The sequence below is a fragment of the Sparus aurata genome, chromosome 1, assembly GCF_900880675.1.
Source record: "Sparus aurata chromosome 1, fSpaAur1.1, whole genome shotgun sequence".
Taxonomy (NCBI): Eukaryota; Metazoa; Chordata; class Actinopteri; order Spariformes; family Sparidae; genus Sparus; species Sparus aurata.
The window spans coordinates 8061036-8080945 of NC_044187.1; positions in this window are offsets into that span (position 1 = coordinate 8061036).

A 19910-nucleotide genomic window follows, 5' to 3' on the forward strand; every position below is an offset into this window, starting at 1 on the left:
TCTCACTACATTTCCCCACAATGTGACTCCAACCTCCACGGCCCCCCTCCCTTCTAACTGCACATGTCTGCCACCTGTTTCAAATCTGTGATAAATCTGCAGTCCGCGAGCCAAAAGGTGAAATGACGTCATTATGACATCGCTCGGCAAAAGCCGAGGAAACACTACACGAAACGCTTTCCGCAGGCTGACAAGAGCCGACGATGCCTCCTTAACCTGCTTGTGTAAAACTGGTGAAGCGCCCCTTTAACGCATCCCGAGACGAGACGACTTTGAAGACGCGGAAAATTGGTCACGAAAATCAGAAACATCTGTCCAGAAACGGTCACCGTCAGAGCCTCACCGCCCTCCGACCCCTCTGCTCGGCACACACGCTAACCGTGGACACATGTTTTGTAGTATTCAGCACGTGTGTGTATCCTGTACAGATGTGTGTCTCCAGGGCTGGTGGTGCAGCTCCACCACCACCACCACCACTACTACAGCCACCCCCCCATCTGTTGTTGTGCTTGCAGAGCGGCTGGCTGCCTGTCTGCAGGGCTAACATGCCTTCACGGCGCTGGCCCCCCTCCAGCCCTGTGGCTCCCACCGATTGATCTTTTCCAAGAAACATTAGCGGCAGGCAGGCCGGAAATCAAGGAGGCGGGTGTGTTTGTGTGTGTGTGTGTGTGGGGAGGGGGGGCGCAGGGAAAAGAGGGGTCATTTTACCGGAGACTCTTGTTGTCGAGATCATTTCTTTTCTTCCCGTGGCTCCTACAACCGGTCCGAAACAGCACAGAAACCGCCAGAAAACTACCTTTGCCATCACACGCATCCGCGCGTAAAACTTCGCTGCAAAGTGAGAAATTCCATTCTTGTAAAAAATTTGATTTTTTTTGTTTTGTTTTCTGGAACAGGACCCAGGCTCACGCCTCCGCGGCGACAGAAAGCTGCTGCTATTGTCGTCTTGGCTGTAAACATGTTGTTATTCTCTCCGTGCGAGCGACGGAAAGCGTTCGCATTCCACAAGCTGAGCAATCACATTAACACCGACAGCTGCAGCGATGTGTCACCGCCGATTGGAAAGTGCTCGGCGTTACTAAGCACAAGTGTTCCCCCCCCCCCCCCCAAAAAAAAACAAGTGCAAGTCTCTTTCACGTACGTCTTTGTGCTTGGTTTGGGAATTCAGGCCTGGACTTGTTAGTGTTAGACTGAAACAAATAGTGCGAGAGTATCCAGGTTTGGTTTTTTTAGCCGCCCAGATTTCGAGACCTCTCCTGGCTCCACACGATGGAGGTCAGTCGAAATTCAAGGGAATTTCATTTGGTGCCCGTCCAGTTTTCCGCGGAACCGCTGAGCGCGTTTATTCTGTGGAGCAACAGAGATTCCTGTTCCTGGAAAGAGAAAGCTGTGAAAACAACAAAAAGTTTTTCACCTCCATTGTGCCGTGAGTGGAGGCAAAACAAAAACCAAAACTGTTTGCGTGGACGGAAAACCAGGAGAGGAACGATGAGAACATTTGAGTGAGCTAACCTGTGACAGGATTCTTTACACTGAGCACTGGATCCTTTTGTTTATGGGTCTTTTTTAACGAGTATTTCGACTGGGCGCGGTCCAATTCTGTTCAGTACAAGGAGCCAAGCCGCGTAGCTGCATGGGAAATGATTTCCCCCATCACGCACTGAAGTGGACTCCCAATTTAGCAAAAAAGAAACAGATCAAATTAAGAAGGTTTTATCTGAAGCAGTGTTGAATATGAATCAGCGGAAACGTTTGCGTTAATGAAGGCCGAGAAACTCCTCCGTAAGCGCGTCACGTCTTCGTCTTATAAAAGCAACAAAATATAAAAGGGTGGGGGGGGGCGTTTGTGAGTCAGGACTCGTGACGCGTCTCTGAATGTGTTCCAGGACAGATTGTCGGCCTCGGGGTGGGGCGCGGGGACGAGACGCGTCCAGGAGTCCGTATGTTGTGACACCGCGGATCAAAAAAGGAGATGAAAGTCGGCGTGGCGCCGCAGAGACAGATGGACGCGCTGACACGTACGGGCGGGAGACGGCGCGCGAGGCCGACACCTGGCTGCAGATCAAACGCCGTCAGAAACTGGAGGGAAGGCGCGAGCGTCTCTGTGTCTGAGAGAGAGGGAGAGACAACAGTGTGTGGCCAAAAGTATGTGGACAACACTGCCAACATGACTTTGATTTTGTGTAGGTTTGGTGAGGGGGGGGGTTGCTTTTCATGGTGAATTTTCAAAATAAAACAACCCTATTTACAATAAACACACCGGAAGCTGACGAACAACGAACGATTTTAATTACGTAGCTCACTCACCCATCGTAGACGCACAACATTCAAGGAAAACTGACTAAATGAGCGCAATCGGAGTAGGTAGGTTAACAAAGGCGTGATGCCCGGCTTCTGAATCTTCAGTATTTCTCTGTTACGTTGGATATTTGTGCAACAATCAAAGTTTTAGGTGTCGGGTAATTAATCCCCCTGCAAAATTGGCCAATTTTCAGCTTTATACTTCAGTGTTTGTGTCTGCAAACGTCCGTATTCGCTCCCTTAATCGCTGCCTCAATTGTTCAAATCCGTAGCGACGGCCAAACTTTCCCCTCGCGCTGCGTTGACGTAGGATCCCATCACTCAGGGTGCAAGAAGCTGATTGTGAACATGTGTTGTCAAGGTCTTTAAAATACGACCACGAGCTGCAGCATTCGACTGCTCCTACTTTGCGGTAACAGTTTAGGGAAGGCCCTTTCCTGTTCCAGCGTGACGATGCCCCCGTGGCCAAAGCAAAGGTCCATAAAAGGTTTTTTCCCCAGTTTGGCGTGGAGGACTTGGCCCGCGCCGATGCCCTGACCTCAGCCCCCATCCCGACACCTTTGGGATGAATTAATTAAAGCTCTTCGGGGCTCAATCAAAGTTTGCTGCGGCCAAGATCCCAAAAAAGTCCCGTGGAAAAGCCTTCCAATGAGAGTGGAGTTGATTCTCAGTTGTCCACATGCTCCACGTCCATGTTGTGTCTTTATTTTTTTTTTAAATGCACGTGTGTGTGTGTTATCTGCTTTGTAACACAAGCCTGCCTGCAATGTTTCGAAACTTGGCGTCCATCAGCGCGAGGCAGGGACCGAGCGACAGACAGAGACAGAGCGAGAGAGAGTGACGGGGGTCAAATGAAAGGGGGACGGTAGCGCGAGGGGGGAGAGCGAGCTCGAGCCTCCAGAGGGCCTTGAATTCCCCGCCGCAATCAGAAACGGGGACAGGGATGGAAAGAGGGAGCGACCGATCCACACAGACGGGTTTTTTCCACATTTAAAAAGCGTCTACCTTTATTTCTCCCTTTGGTTTTTGTTTTGCACTTGCGCTTTTTTTTTGTGTGTGTGAAGCCGATCGATTCTGTTTTTTTAAATTTTTAAGACGTTTGGTGCGAGTCTGAGAAGCGCAGAGGGAGGGGGGAGGAATCTTTTTTTGGCCCCTCTGTTTTCCTATTTAACTTTGTTTTTGTACTTTTTTTTGGTAACTTCATCCACTTGGCAGCTTGATATTTAATGTCTTTTTAAGGCGGTGTGTGTGTGTGTGTGTGCGAATGTGAGTGTGTGTGTGTGTGTGTTTAAGCTCATAAGCACTGTCTCAGCCTACTGCTAGAACAAACTCCCACTCCGCCTCACCTGCTCTTTTTTTTACCTCCGCTGATGCTGTAAAAAACAAAAACAAAGGGGGGGATGTCATACAGCGGCAGCCATCTTGTTTCGATGACATCATACTCGCTCAGCATCACGTAACCACTTGGGTTTGATTCGTTTGTTTTCCCATCGCGGGTTTTTATTCATTAAGTCATTCGCCTTCCTTCACACATGGCACGTTCAGATAACACAGCACATACCTACACACACACACACACACACACACACAGTACAGCCTCTTCTTTTTTTTTTTTTCTCTCTCTCTTTCAAACTGTGGTCTGATTGTGGCCGCGTCCTCTGCCGGTCAAACAGTCAGACTACTGTAGCCGCTCTGTTTGTTCCCCTCGCTGTTATGCGATCGCTATGAAGGCTCGCCATTGTGCGACCAGAAAACCATTTTTTTTGTCGTCGCTCAGCCACTCGGAACCGGTTCGGGCCAGAGCACTGACCTGAGAGGAACCCAACACACGAAGAAGAAGAAAAAGAAGAAGAAGGAGGGGAAAAAAAAAGCCTGCCCACATCTTTTGTTTAATGTTCTGTGTCTGTCTGACGGGAATGTGATGCCGGTTTGATGCTTTTTGTGTTCTGCTTTCGTTTTCCCCCTTTTTATCATCACTGATGTTTTTGTTTTTTTTCTCCTCCAAATAGACAAAGATGTCAAAAAATGGGAAAAAAAAAGAAACTGAAAAAGCTTTTTATTTGAGTTGCGTGCTGAAATGCAGGTAGAACATCTGCCTTCAAAACTATGAATTGCACCTTATTGGAGGGTCGTGGTTTTATCTTGTATTTGTTTATATACGTATAGGGGGATGTTTCTGTTGATTCTTTTTATTTTTTGTAATGTTGTCGGAAGATGTAACAATTAGCTCGTCGGGCAATGTAATGGATCTGAAACAGGGTTATGATTTTGCTTACTGATGCCAGGTTTTACGTCATAATTGATTGAGTCACCGGCGTTTGCAGCGAGACGACTTCATTATGCAGCAAACACAGAATGAGTCACGATGGTCGTGCAAGACTAGTCAGACAGATCTCCAGGAATGGATCGTTTTTAGTGCTGAGAGAAAAAAAACAAATCTTTACTCCATAAAACAAGAACTTTTATGGGCACAGACCTCAAAAATATTCCGATTTGCACGCTTAAATTGAGCAATTAGTGAAATTTTGTCGCAGAAATGAGATAAACAGAGTTTTACTCAACAACAAACACTTTGTTTCTCTACACATTTGAAGCAGAAACTTGGTCCAGACTTACATAATTCTGTAATTAAGACAGTTATGACCGTCTGGCTAATTGCTGCTTAGTGAAGTCTTGGCCACACACACACACACACAGTAACCACTAGGAGGCATCCTGCATGTCCTCTCACATATCACACAAACACTTCCTCCGCCTTCCGTCCATCTTGTCCTTGAAAAAAAGGACAAATGACTAGCAAGACACCATGTTGCTTCAACACACACACACACGCGCACACACACATTTTCACACATCCACATCAACAATACGGCCTTGGCAGAAGACTGGCACCAGACATGGCGCTGCCACCCGGTCTCATGTCCCCGGGGCAGAGTGTTGTCTGCAGCCAATTAACCAACAGGGCCGGTTGCCAGGGTCGTATCCACCTAATCCTCTCCAGCCTCCCGCCAAGTTGCCAGATTTGGGCCCTCCTCTCTTTGCACAGCCTTTGTAGTGCTTAAATAAATAAAAAATAGGTTTACAATGTGAGAGGGATAATGAAAAGTAGGTTAGACAAAACGGTCTGGGTGCTTTTTTTTTCTTTTCTCCCGGTGAAAGGGAGCGGGTTGCAGACGCCTGCGTGTCGGGTTCACCTGCGACGACCAGTGCAAACACTCGACGTACAAACACAACCTGAGCAGCCGAAAGAAACATTCTTTCGAAGGCCAAATCACTCCTGTCCAGGCATCCGTAACACAAAATCTGTCAGGAGGAACACAAAGCAAGAAAATCTTTGTTTTTTTTCTTTTTTTTTTTTTTTTACTTTTGCCATGTGGGCATACCCGATTACATATTGTGACATTGTACAGTAACACAACCTGTATCCCCTGCCTCCCCTCTCTGTTCCCATGCACTGATAATGATTGTATATGGTCGCATAGTTTTATTTTTTATATCATGATCGGGGGCTTCAATCTGTTTTCTGGGGTCGTTTATTATTTTTTGTGCTTTTATTTTGAAAACGGTTTTGATCGGTCTCTGTATTCGGCGTGCGGGAGAGTGTGTGTTTGCACTGTAGCTTACTGAGTGTGTGTGTGTGTGTGAGAGAGAGAGAGAGAGAATGAGAATGAGAAAATAAGACTGGGCGTGTTGTTGTTTGGCGGCTCGGTGTTCAGCTCCCAGTGCACATCAGCCCTTTTTGCCTGTGTTCATCATTGTGCCAGTGTGTTCAGGTGTTTCCCTTTGCCTCTTACATCCGTTCATCCAAACGAAAGAAAGAGAGAGAACGGGAGATGAAGAGGAGGAAGAGGAGGCAGAGGGCCTTTTCCCTCACAAAAAAAAACAAACAAAAAAAAAGGCGGGGGAGAAAAACACAAATGAGGAAAAAAGGATACTTTTGAAAAACGGATATTTTTCTCCTCTGTGGGGGTCACAAAGAAGAGTGTACATTTCTAAGTTAATTGAAAATGATGAATAAAAAAGCTCATTTGTTCTCTATATGAATGGCTGTATGTTAACCATGAACAAAAAGTAATGAGTTCTATGACAAAGACATATAATAAATTAATTTTAAAATTTTAAAAAAAGACAAGCTCCGTTTGTTTTTGTGACTTCGAGGCATCTGTCGAGGTGACGGGTGGTGCTGGAGGGCCGCCTGCGTGTGTGTGTGTGTGTGTGTGTGCAGATGTGCTGCAGTGTTTGCTAGATTGCGGTGATTTGCATCATCCATCCCTCGTCTCACTAGAGGGCAGCACCGCAGCACACATCATTACAGCTCATTAGGATGCATCACTGCGCACACTTCATGTTGCTTTGGATTGATTTTGATGGAGAGAAAAAAAACTTCTAAAAATGTCCAAAGCTCCTACTGGAAAGGTGTGTATTGTAATAATAGCACCATTTATTTTTGAGTTTATAAGTTTTAGTTCAACATTGCAGACGTTGAATGAATCACAGCCGGATTAACCTTTCAGACGGAGCTCCCATCAAACCAGCCAACGCTCCAATCTTGAAATAAACTAATCAAATGATCTCAAACTCAGCGACAAACTGAGGGACATTCATTCACTTTATTTGTATTAATATGCTAAATATGATCTAGGATGCCGTCCGACTGTCTTTGATTTTGACTCCCTCTCTTGCTCTGTAAAACAAGATGCATTAATGCAGAATAAATCTGACTCGATTCTGCTCATGAAGCAACTGAAAAGATATTTTTGGAGGTATTTTTCCTTGTTGCTGAGAGTCGGACGGGAAGATCTACACCACTCTCACATCTGTCCGCTAAATCTGAAGGACACATCGGGTCTGGCTCTGTCAACAACTAAAAGGGTTTCCATTTACGTGGGCGATGTGCCTCAGGAAGTAGTTTACCGTAAGAACAAGGACGTTTGTCTCTCTTTGTGTGTGGATTGAAACAAACGAGCTGCAGTTTTTCTGAGCTAAGAGCTTATTTTTTTTTAGCTTTTGTCAGAGACGTGCTAGCTTCTTCCCCCCCCCCCTGCTTTCAGTCTTTATGCTAAGCTAAGCTAACCAGCTGCTAGTTCTAGCTTCATAAATTAGCGTAAAGGTCCAAGAGACAGGGTTCGTACACATTTTTCAAGGTCAAATTCAAGCACTTTTCAAGCACTTATAAGGGTCATTTTCAAGATTTTCCAGCACCTTATTGCTGGGGTAAAATACGTATCTACAGGAATATATATACTCGTGATTTTTTTCTTCACTTTTTATCACAATTATGTACATTGTATTATGCTGTAAACATCTAAAATTATGTTTCATAATAGCAAAAACTTCAGAAATTAATTATCCAGTCCGATCCCAATTTTGTGAAAGACAGAGTTATAATGTCAAGCACTTTCAAGCACTTAAACTAAAATCCAAGCACTTTTCAGACCTTGAAAACGCAACATTGAAATTCAAGCACTTTCAAGGATTTCAAGCACCCGTACGAACCCTGAAGAGAGATATCAATCTTCTCATCTGACTCTTAAAAGTTAAGATACGATACAAAATCAGTTTGATTGCGATGTTTTCTTTATGTTCTAATTGACTGCAAGCGTGCAGATTTGAGCTAAACTTCGAACTGCCGGACGCCTTGTTTCTATTTCTTCAAGGCGCTTTCTTGAGATGTGTTGGGGATCGGTTGATTTATGAAGGAGGTGGGCTAATTATATAATACCTCTGAATTTAACAACAGAAAACCCTTAATAAGTAGGTGGGAGCTGCCTGGAGGGAGATCGGCCAGGTAGCGGGAAGTTTCTGGTTAGAAAACAAAATGTGTGAAGACGGCAAGTATTCGCCTGTCTGAGGTTTGTTGAACAGAAGTGACTATCTACTGGATTCGGCGGGAACAGACGGACTCTCCTCTCCTGTTAGGACACAGTGCAAGGCCAAAAATGTCAAACTATTCAAATTCATCTTGCAAGTACTGTATGTAATCAATGTGATTACCGAAAACCAAATTGACCTGCCGTGAACCTGCTTTTTTCGCGGCCCCTGGGGTTTTTTGCGGGGTCCCTCAGGGCAGCCGGCCACCTTGCCTGATTGGTAGTCCAGCCTCGCTTCTAATCACCCACATTAAGTCGTTGAATTGAGCAAATTATAGTGATTGTAAAACTGTAATGTCCTCCGGGGACGCATCAGTGCCAAGATTATAATGACAGCGATACGGTGAGGAATTACTAAAACTGCGCTCAAATCAGCTGCACGCGCGACGGTTCAAGTTCCACCTCGAGAGTTCAGCTGCAGCGGTCCATCTTTCCATCTTCACCTTTTGGGAAACGCAATGGAAAATGTAAAAAAAAAAAAAAAAAAAAAAGGGTGTTTTGAGGCCATGACGCCACCGTGACACATTCAGCGGGGTGGAGGCAGCGATTGTATCTCCAAAACACTCAGTTCAGGTCCAGCTGAAGTGCCAGAGCGGCCACAATGGACCAGGGTGTAACAGTTCCCGGCCCAGTCGCACAGACCCAGGAATGCGCTGCCGTTGTTTTTCTTGCACTTCAAGTGGAGACAAAGAGGCACGAACAAAAAGTCTTTAAATAATCTCCCACGCGTCGGGTGAATGCAAACAGCTGCGTGCACCGTGCTAACATAAAATATACATAGTTGCAGGCAGACAGTGAGATGCAGGAGTATGAACACAGCGGTGGGAACAGATGTGAGTGTTAGTGCTGCATGGAGATCATAAAAAAAAACCATAACAGACACCATTTATTAGATTAACTGGTTTTATTTTTGCCCAATTATAAGGACTACGGATGTTGCTCATTTCTTAGCAACTTGTCGTGAAATTAGTTGTGGAGATTCTCGACAGGTTAACAATTTGTGTTCGCTCTGCAGCCTACTTTGAAGTCAAGATTTCCAGGTTTTCTTGAATGCAGCAGACGATATCGACGCATCCAGAGGCCGAATCCCGACGTGTTAGCTCCTCCCAGTGAGGAGGTGCGAGAGATGCGAGGAAGAGACCGAAGTGAAGGAGGCAAGGAGACACCTGTTTCCTCGCTCCAAGCTCCTTCAGAAGCCCCCCTCTCTCCTCGTGGTGCGTTCAAGGGATCCATGATGTGGGAAGAGGAATGAGGTGTGAGGAAGCATTCGTTAGCATGATAAAAAACTTCCCTTGTGTTTGTCTTTTTTTTTTTCTTGTCTTTATTTTTGAAAATCACCAACTCAGGCCGAAAAAAGACGTTTCAGGCACCATGGTGAGACGTCAGTGAGGTTTGTGGACACGTATGATTGTTCCTCTTGTGAGAGAATGAAGAGAAACTAAAATAAAGTAAGCAGACAGTGACACCTGTTGCCCAGTGATTGGAATCAAACACTGCGGCAACACAACACAGTGAGCTCTCCTTTTATTCCCCCCTCAGGCCCAAACATTACATTTACATACTGGATATTAAAAGACATGAATTGTCTGGATAAAGTTGTTAAGAGGACGATCCTGTGAAAAGGCCTGAATCATCCTCACACACACACACACACACACACGTTCAACCTGCCCAGCTCACCCAGAGTCCCTGAAACCACCTGAGCCACAACATCAGGTTAATAGCAGCCGTGATATTGCAGGTATTAAAACTGCATTTTGTTCTCGGGGCCTCAAATTGGCGATAACAGCAAGAGCCCCCCGAGGGCCGCCACACTTTCAGTTTTAATGTGCTTTTGTGGCGCAGATTATCAAATAAGTGTGTGATTAACCAAATTTCAACAGAGTAATTGCCACACGGACGAGGATTTAAAAAAAAAAAACAGTTGCTTAAAAACGATTTTCTCCAGTTTGTTATCCAGCCGTGCCTGCAGCCTTTTCTCTACAGCCACATGGGGCAACGTTACAACCAATGGAAACCAACTGAAGAAATATTTCATATTTTTGTATTATGCTTGAACACAATTACGTAAGATCACTAGATATGAATGCGATCACGATGGAGAAACATCATGAACTACAACAGCTACAAATGAAATAAGGAAAAGCAACATAATGTATGAAAAGTTTGGTGTAAACTCGAGCAGACTAGATAATTCATCATTCATTTGTTTTAGTTCTGCGAGGCATTTTAGCATCTTTCAGCTCATTGTTTTGTTTTTTGTAACCTTATCACGACTGTTTCCAGCAGCAGAGTTAGCGACTGGTGTTAGCATCTGATCATTTAGCGGCTAAAAGAACAAACATTTCCAGAGTTGGAGAGCAAAACGGAGCAGAAGGAGAGTGTTTGTTGGACTTAATTCATCCCGAGGCCAGAAACACAACCACCGAAATGAATGCTAATGTCGCTCCTTTACTGTTCAATGTGGCAACTGTGTGCTAACAAGTGTTTTTTACACTCAAGTGTAATTTTTCTACGGATGTCAGATACTTTAAAACGCTGGTATAGCTGACATCTAAATAATCATAGGATTAGTTAAACAAAACTTCAAAAATTTGTTTTTATTCTGTTATTTATAAAATGTGAATATGTAGCCTGCTTTTTTTCTCTGTGATACATCTGAAGAAACAAGAGACTGTCCACAAACTGCCCATTAAACTTGCATTTCTCACTCAGTTCTGCTCAATTATAGAAAACTTTCCATCACATTGAAGTATAATAATAATTATGATTCCTGTCCAGTGCGGAATATATCCCAGAATCCTCCAGATATCAGGTTTGATACGTGATCAGACGCCTGCTCCGTCCTCGCTCAAATTAGCAGATAAACTGTTGCTTTTATCTCCTCTTTCAGCAGCTTCCCACGGCTATTCAAGGGAAAAAAAACAGCAACGCCACTGTAAAGTTATTTCACACATTTTATAACAGATCCCCAGTTTGTGCGGTGTTTCATGCGGTGCGCTATATAAATCAAAATGGCATCACCTCCTGCAAGCCTTGGGAGCCCGTTAAGTTTAAATAAAAAGCTCCGACAGACGTGCTCGTCAGAAAGCTATAATCCAGCAGGCAGCGTTCAGCGGGGCTGCTTTGTGAGTAAGCGGCTCGAACAGCAAGTTCCCTTCACAAGTAGCATTTGAATAAAAGCGGAAAGCGATGCATTATTAAAATTGTTACTTCCAGCCATAATTGGCGGAGATTGTTACCGTAGTCCTGGAGACAGGACCAACACGTCATCACTCAAACGGTCAAAGCGCCATGGAAATCTATTTATACACATTTAGACATCTTGGATTGTGAATTTGTGGATCTGTGAGAATCAGAAAGAAAACTGTACTAAACACAACACATCGACATGATAAACAACCTTCTTTTAGTTCTTTTTTATAAACTTGGCATCACTTTTGTCCTCCGCCGTCGCCGTTATTCAGCAGTTTGCATCCAATGCATCCGGTTCCCAGTCAGCAGCAATAAATGAAGTTAATCTCATCACCTTCTAATATCCTCTTTGTATTTTTCCTAATTGCCGATGACTTGCGCCGCCATCTCAGCAGCAGCTAATGGCCATTCAATTTAAAAAAGCCTCTCTCCAAAAATCGCAGCAACCGAGCGATGTATGGGGAGCAGACGGAAAATTAAATGGACTGAAGTGCAAAATTCAATTAGAAAAGAAAGGAGGAAATGGCTCCAGCGTGGCAAAGAAGCAGAAACAGGACTTTCCCCTGCAGGGAAGATGATGGAGTGTCTGGCAGATCAGAGCGGTGCAGCATGTTCTGTAACATTCTTGGCACATTGTATTGTAAATCTGTTATCCGCTTTATTGCAGCAACACAATACATGAGGGAACACTGTGGCAGTTTGCAGTTTCAGTTTATTTAAACCTTTTAAACTGGCATACGTTAAGTGATGGATGCACTTTGAATTTGTTGTAATTAAAGCAAAGAATACATGCAGCATCAGTACGAGGGCGGACCGTTAACTTCCACCAAAAGAAAAAAGAATATCAAACAATTTTACTCAAAATGAGGGTGCATTTTATTAGTCGTTGCCCCCCATCGTGGTCCAATTGTTGAAAAATGCCCGCTTGCCCTCCTGGGAGCCAAAACATGCGCTAAAGTGCCTTCTTGGGAGCCCAAACGCATGCTAAAGTGCCCTTCTTTTCGCCCCTGCCCACACTATACTGCCCCCTTGGCTGGTTAAAACATGATAAACTGTCCTCTTGGGAGCCAAAACGTGCGCTACAGTGCCCTCTTGGGAGCCAAAACGTGCGCTAAAGTGCCTTCTTGGGAGCCAAAACACACGCTAAAGTGCCCTCTTGGGAGCCAAAACGCGCACTAAAGTGCCCTCTTGGGAGCCAAAAAACAGGCTAAAGTGCCCTCTTGGGAGCCAAAACACGCACTAAAGTGCCCTCTTGGGAGCCAAAAAACGCACTAAAGTGCCCTCTTGGGAGCCAAAACGCATGCTAAAGTGCCCTTCTTTTCGCCCCTGCCCTTCAAAAAGTCTGTGCACGCCACTGCTCCACACAGCGCTGAGTTGATGTGGGCCATGTTACCAAATAAATGAAGTGATTTAATTGGTGATCTCCTCCCTCCTACAGTTCCTGTCCGGTACATCTCTGCAGTTTACCTCGAAATCTAGCAAAAAAAATTACACCTCAAGGAAAGAAAAATCCGGCTGGTGAGAGCCAGGGGCCCCGTGTGTTAATGACAGTAACTCGTATAAACCTCCCGCAGATGTAAAACTCTGGATAGCTGCTGCAGAGCTAGATGGCAGAGATTACAGACGGCCTCGGGCTGAATGGATGGGTATTGCTCCTGTGTTGCATGGTGCTTTGTGTGTGTGTGTGTGTGTGTGTGTGTGTTAGTAAAGTAAAGCTGCCTCTCAGAAAAGCACAGGGTGGGTCGGGCTAACTAGGGCGAACTACTCTGTAATTTGCAACCAAAAAAATGGAGCCAGACAGCCTGTCACTCTGTGTGTGTGTGTGTGTGTGTGTGCATGACTAAATGAGTGCTTGCAGGCTCATGTGTTTGTATGTGTGTGTGTGAGTGTCATTGTTGTGGCGGGTTCAGCTCTGTACCAGCAGCAGCAGCTGCAGCAGGTCATTCAGGCAGTGCAGCGGCTGTATTTTGCTGTCTCCGTGTTGTCCGGCACCACGGACAGAGCAGAGAGCCACTCTAAGAGACAGTGGAGCAGGAAGGAGGAAAAATGCTTGTTGATGGATGAGCTCAAAAAGCCCTCTGTCAGGTGAACAGAAGTGTCAATGTAAAAGTGATGTTGCGTCTCGGCACCGCGACCTCAATTCTTCAAGTTGTTGACCTCTGAAGACGCAACAATTGACTGAAATGTTGTAAATTTCACATTTTGTTAAACGTCATCTTTGTGTTCGCCTGCTGTCTTTAGCCATAAGAGGGAAATGGCTGTTAAAGCAGGGCTGCCAGGTGTTTCTAGAAAAAATAGTAGTAATGGAGAAAAATGTGATAAATGCTCTTTAAAGCAAAACTCTCGCCAAAATGCAACCTAGGCTTTTTTTTATGTATCCGAGTCAAACCTTTGTGTAAAAGCATAATAAATGAAAGAGGCACTTTCAAGATGTACCGTATTTTAGTTTTCGGGTCAAACTAATTTTCAATGGGAGTGCTACGGGCACTTTTACGATAGCATCAAAATCTCTATTTTTAAAACACTAAGAAGGCTCGACACAACATGAAACTTTGCTTGTAGTATCACCAGGGTCTCTACACATGAACACGAGCAGTGAGAACATTGTTTGTGTACACAGAGTTTACTAAAAAGAAGGTTTTTGAACAACTCACGTTAGCAGTAGCTTGTTCTGCTAGCCACCGTCATGGCAGTGAATGTGACGTAACATTGAGGACAGTTATGGTGGAACGCTCCTAAAGCTTAGTTCCATATAAATGCATGGATAACTCATTGTTTTGTCGTTAGCAAAAAACAATATTGACCTTCCGCCTCATATAAGAAACAATACTAAAATCAAAAGCCGGAAAAGTCACGTGAGATATCGCGTGTTGTGTAGAGACCCTGGTGATACTACGAGGAAAGTTTCATGTTGTGTCGAGCCTTCTTAGTGTTTTAAAAATAGAGATTTTGATGCTATCGCTAAAGTGCCCGTAGCACTCCACTGAAAATGAGTTTGACCCGAAAACAAGAATACGGTAAGTGCCTCATTCATCGTAATTATGCCTTTAAATGAAGGTTTGACTTATTTACAGTCACAAAAAAAGCCTAGGTTGCATTTTGGTGAGAGTTTTGCTTTAAATAGGCCCATGTTGGATCCCTGATTGTTGTGTTTTTTTCATAATCTGACAAACTCTGAACCCTGTGCTCAGTCAATTAAGGAAACTTGGGATCCTTCGAAGGAAGTTCTGAGAAGCAAGAGAACAAAAATGAAGAGCTGAAAAAAGATTATCCTGGCAAAAAATGTTTTCCACCTTATCTTATGTCATAAAAACAGGAGAGAAGACTATTAAGATAAGATAAGATTGCCACATTTCCTTTCTTCTCTGGGCTTCTGTATGGTACCATTTTGCCTCTTGGTCCATTGTCCACTATCAACTTTCAGTTTTGTCCCTTTAAAAGAAAAATATGCTGGAAATGTAAGTCTGTTAATTGATAGGTCAACAAATCTTGTCCGGGCAGAAATATTTCCATAGCTGTTTTATGGATGGCTGTGAGCTTCGGGTGTCCTCGAGGGATTATGATTTCCTGGTCCCTGGTCCCTTCAGCCCCACCGTGATGGAGACCCAAAGATGATGAAGTAGTCAAACAAAAGGACATTTCAGCACAGTGCCTCAGGTTCATGGAAGGAGCAGATATCCAACTAGCTGCACATCTGCTGGTTTGCTATTCAGATTCGTACCCTTCAGACCTTTTCACCCATTACTAATTTATACAGCATCTCGAAGGAAACTCCGTGTAGCTGCTGCTTCGTCGCATTGAAAAGAGAAATGTGTTGGGGTTCAGACAGCAGGTGAGATTATCTCCTGGAAGCTTCCCTGCGGAGGTATTCAGGGCGCATCCAACATGAGGTGACCCGGGGCAGAGCCGGAACATTCGAATTATATATATATCCCATCTGGCCCGTGACGCCCCGGGAAACAGCTGTGGGCTACGTAGCGTAGGTTGCCGCTGCCGTGACTCGGAGCTGGACGGGACGGAAAATGGATACATTCCTTCTCGTTGTGCATTCCCACCGCTGCTTCCATTGGACACTAAAGATTAGGAAGAAGAAGCGAGCTGTAGATTCACATCAGATGACCTCAGGTGGGTTATTTCCTGCGGGACGTTGCAGGTTCTCACAGGATTAGAAAGATCGGGACACCAGGTAAGATCATCCCGCCGAAAGCCTTTTTTTTTGGACGATTTGGCGTATAAGTCCCCCCTTTGTTCAAGCTCGCCTATCCTCATATGACCTGCATATGTATTCTGTAGCACTTGGCAGCATATACGTACTCCGCCCACCTCCACAGAAGACGTTTCCAAGTATCGTCCAAAGGAATCAGCTCACTCTTTTCACACCACACGCTGTGCGGGGAGCAGATAAGAGCTCCCACCCGGGGCGTCTCTACAGGAGTTGACATTTTGTTCCTTAGCCTCAAAAAGTGCACCGGGGCAGATCAGCGCCTAGATCAGAGGAGAAACCTTATCCGTCTCCTCGAGGATCGCCCTGTCAGCTGCCTTTCTCTGGCTCGGAAAACGACTAAATTAGCCTCTGATCGAGAGATAAGTCAGAGCACAGCAGCATTCTCCCCCCCCCCCTCCTTCGTTGTAAAATCTGCACAGGGAGAAACTTTTGTCCTCCACAAAACCTTGGCCTTGTTTTTCAATTCACAGTTTATAACAGGATTTGACAGAAAATACTGGAATGCAGTGCGGCGGTGTGCAGTTGTTGAGGTTGATCTTTCCTCACTCTTTTGTTTGAGCAAGGATCGATGAGAAAAAAAAAAACACATTTATAAGTTCTGGCTCTGTTCTTGTTGAAGGCCCAGTATGTCATTTCTGTCCTTCCTCACTTTCTGGCGCATCATCCGAGGTTTCCCTGGAACGTTCAGCCACAAATAACCAAATGAAACGCACTGGTACCCCGAATAAAACTGGTCAAAGGTCATTTTTAAACAGTTTACTCAGATCTAATCAGATCTTTAATGTGCTTTAGGCAAACTGATCTCAAGACTGCTAAAGATTGTTTGCTATAGTTAGAGAAAATACACAACTTCACGATTGAAAGCTGGACATGTTGATATTCAGTGAAGACCAAAAAAAGGAAATACTCTTCCTCATCAAGCCGACTCGAACCCACTCGCCAGACTAAAAGTTGTTTCTGCAGAACCACTGAAATTAACACATTTCTTTAGGTTTTGGAAAGTCCATGTTTTGGCTTAAAATGACCATTTTGATCTGGTTATAAAGATGTCCCGATGTCTGGTTAAAAACATCCTGTTTTGTCTGCACAAACTTGGCTTCAGTCGCCTCGAGGCCTAAAATCTCCTGGTTGTCATCAAGGACACGGTGGAGATCACTTCCTGTCGCTTGTAACTGTACGGCTTCAGCTTTACGAGGTACTTTTCAGTTAAGGTGAGTCCTTTTCCTGATACGACCCTCAGAATCTCAGATTTAAAAAAACATACCCTAACACTGCAGGCTGAGGGATTCACAGAAACCCTGACATCAACAACAGATAATCCTCAGAAAGGATACAAGCGCGGCACCTGTCGCTGACTTGCTGACCTCCATTATGCCTTGTGAAAACATTATTGTGTTGTTATAACGTGACATCCAGCGTCTCTCACATTTGGACCAAGCAGCACCAGCTTCGCAGCAGTGGACGTGAACATGCGTCGACTACAGATTTTGTCTTTAAAAAGTTTGAGCCGTGTTCCGAACAACTCTCCGCGCCTCTGTCCTCTGTTGACCGGTGTGCTCTGCTGGCGCAAGACGAGATTTTACCTCGTTTGCAAAGACCCGAATCTGCTCGTCTTTGCTCAACTCGTGACCTTCACCGCGAGATAAAATAAAACCAGCAGAGCGTGGAGGACCGTCTGCCAGCGCCGTGTACCTCTCTCCCCCCCCCCCCCCCCATATATTTGACTCACCCGGCAGCAGTCTGGCAGTGTTCTCTGAAGAGCCATTACCCAATTATTACGTAGTGAGGCTTTTACAAGGGAAAACGGAGAAGAGTGAGCGATGAGGGAGAGACACTGCAATGGAAAATGCATTTGGATCGCATTATTCACTGTCGCTTTTAAAGGATTAAGACATTATGCTTAGAGTGATTTGAGTAACATTCATTGTCAACCTTGAACTGGGACTTGAGTACAACTTTCTTAATAACTCACAACATACAAAAACTTTATATATATTGGCATTTCCAACATCTATGCTCCAATATGGATCCCTTGAATGCATCATTTATGCGAAATAGTTTTTAGATTCATTGTAAATGTCTTAAAGGAATGATCAACCAAGATGGTAAAAATCTGAAGCTCTAAGCTGCAAGTTTCGCTGTATCTTTAAATGGATTTATTGGTTTTTACATAACCGAGGTTATGAGGTGTTCTTGACATCATGGCGGCTGAGCTGCCAAGCTTCCACTTTGAGTGCTGGGATCTTTTAAGGCTCTGAATGTGGACGGAGGCGATGGTATCAACAGACGCTCTGACCGCTGTATCCTCGCTCGGTCAGAGAACAGGACAGTATTATACTAATACACTTTGACTGTGAAGGTATTATGACCACAACACTCTATTGTAGTAACAATTTGATTGCAATGTACAAAGATGTCTACTGAAGTTATTCTAAGTGCCGTATCGTAGGCAACTGGACTTGTTTCAGTCTCTTAAAGTGAAACTCTCGCCAAAAAGCAACCGAGGCTTTATTTGTGATTGAATATGAGTCAAACCTTTGTGTGAAAGCATAATTACGACGAAAGAGGCACTTTTAAGATTTACCGTAGTTTCGTTTTCGGGCAAGCTTATTTTCAATGGAGTGCAGGGGCACTCTTATACTGGCATTTTTTATTTTTAAAAACAGTAAGAAGGCTCGACACAACATGAAACTTTGCTCGTAGTATCGCCAGGGTCTCTACACATGAACAAGAGCATTGAGAACATTGTTTGAGTACACACCTGCTGCCGTCATGGCAGACAAAAAATATCGATCCCCGAGTGCGACCTAACAGGCAGGAGAGTAATGGTGGACCGCTCCTCAAGCCTTCCTGTTAGGTCGACACTTTTTGTCTGCCATGACAGCGGCGCCCTGGAATTCAGTACCGAATTCAGTTCCGACTGCTTCGGCTGCTACCGATGTTAGCATGCTAGCCATCTAGTCCTGTCCAATCTTGTCGGTTTGTTGTGTTTACTTATCCAGAGAACCTGTTGGGAGCTTTGGAAACGAAGCAGACTCGCAAAATGCCAAGAAAAGGAAATATTCAACCTATTTTTCTCATTAAAAAGAAAAATACAAATGTGCACCTTCTGAATTCAAGTTCCCGTCTTTTACCAAACCAGGGTGAGTCTAACTATCATGCTAACTCATCGTGTAACACACTCTGACATTAAATAAAACTTACCAAAACCATCTGGGTTCATTTTATACCGTTCCTACAATCACCTTTGGTTTGGTCAAATAATTCTCAATTCACCGAGTTAGAAAATTCCAGCGCTTCACACTTTTCTTCTCCTGCTGATGATGCCCGACTCTCTCGCTCCTCTGCAGCCTTTCTCTTGTCCATACCTGTTGTCGTCGTCATCCCTGGAGCCAGAGCCGCTACAAAACACATCCATACTGTTTCACCTGTCGTCCAACCAGTCCTCCATCCCAGTTCGGCTGAGTTCACTGGGAGACCTTGTTGATGGTAGTCACTCCAATCTGAGATGGCAGTGCGGGCGGACTCCAGTAAGCTAATCAGACAACTTAGCATCATGGCTGCTTGCTAATAGCAGCTTATTGGTACAGCCACAGATAGCTTCAACAAAAGAGTCGCAAGTCCAACATGGTGAGCAGCAGTTAGCGGTTCTGCTGCTCCCTACAAGTTTGGAGCCACATTTGAATCTTTGTTTAATGCTTCAGTTTTACGCTTCTATGCTAATAATAATTTTCTTGGGGTTATTTTATATACAAGTCTTGGGTAAACCCTTCACTTCTATCCAACATGCCAAGAAAACGTCATCACTTGCTGCCAATTGTGAGGCAAAGAAAGAAAAAACTGCTGCAGACTGGTGCCGACATAAAACTCAGAATGACCTCAATGTGTCTCCATTAGGTAACACACACACACACACACACACACACCACCTAAAAAGGGGGTATGACTCTCCAGCCCTCAGAAATGATGTTGCTTACTTTGGAGGCTGTATGAAAGCTTAGCTGGCTCTCTCTCTCAGCACGCCTTCCTGTCTGCTCCAGTTATGCAGCGGCGGTGGATTGTAGATGTAGAAACAGCAGATCTGAGATTTATATCTTTGGAGTTTTTTCAGTTTTAAAGACTTGTAATTCTGTGATTTCAAGGAACCGTCGGGGACTGGGCTGCGTTATGATCCGCGGGCATATTTTCATTCAGCTTCTGGTTTCATTATTTTTCCTTTCCCGGCCACTCGTTTCGCTCTTACCCCTCCCTCCCCTTTTTTTTTTTTTCCTTCCTCCTCTCCGTTTCCTCCATCTACCGCTCGGCCCTGTCTCCCTCTG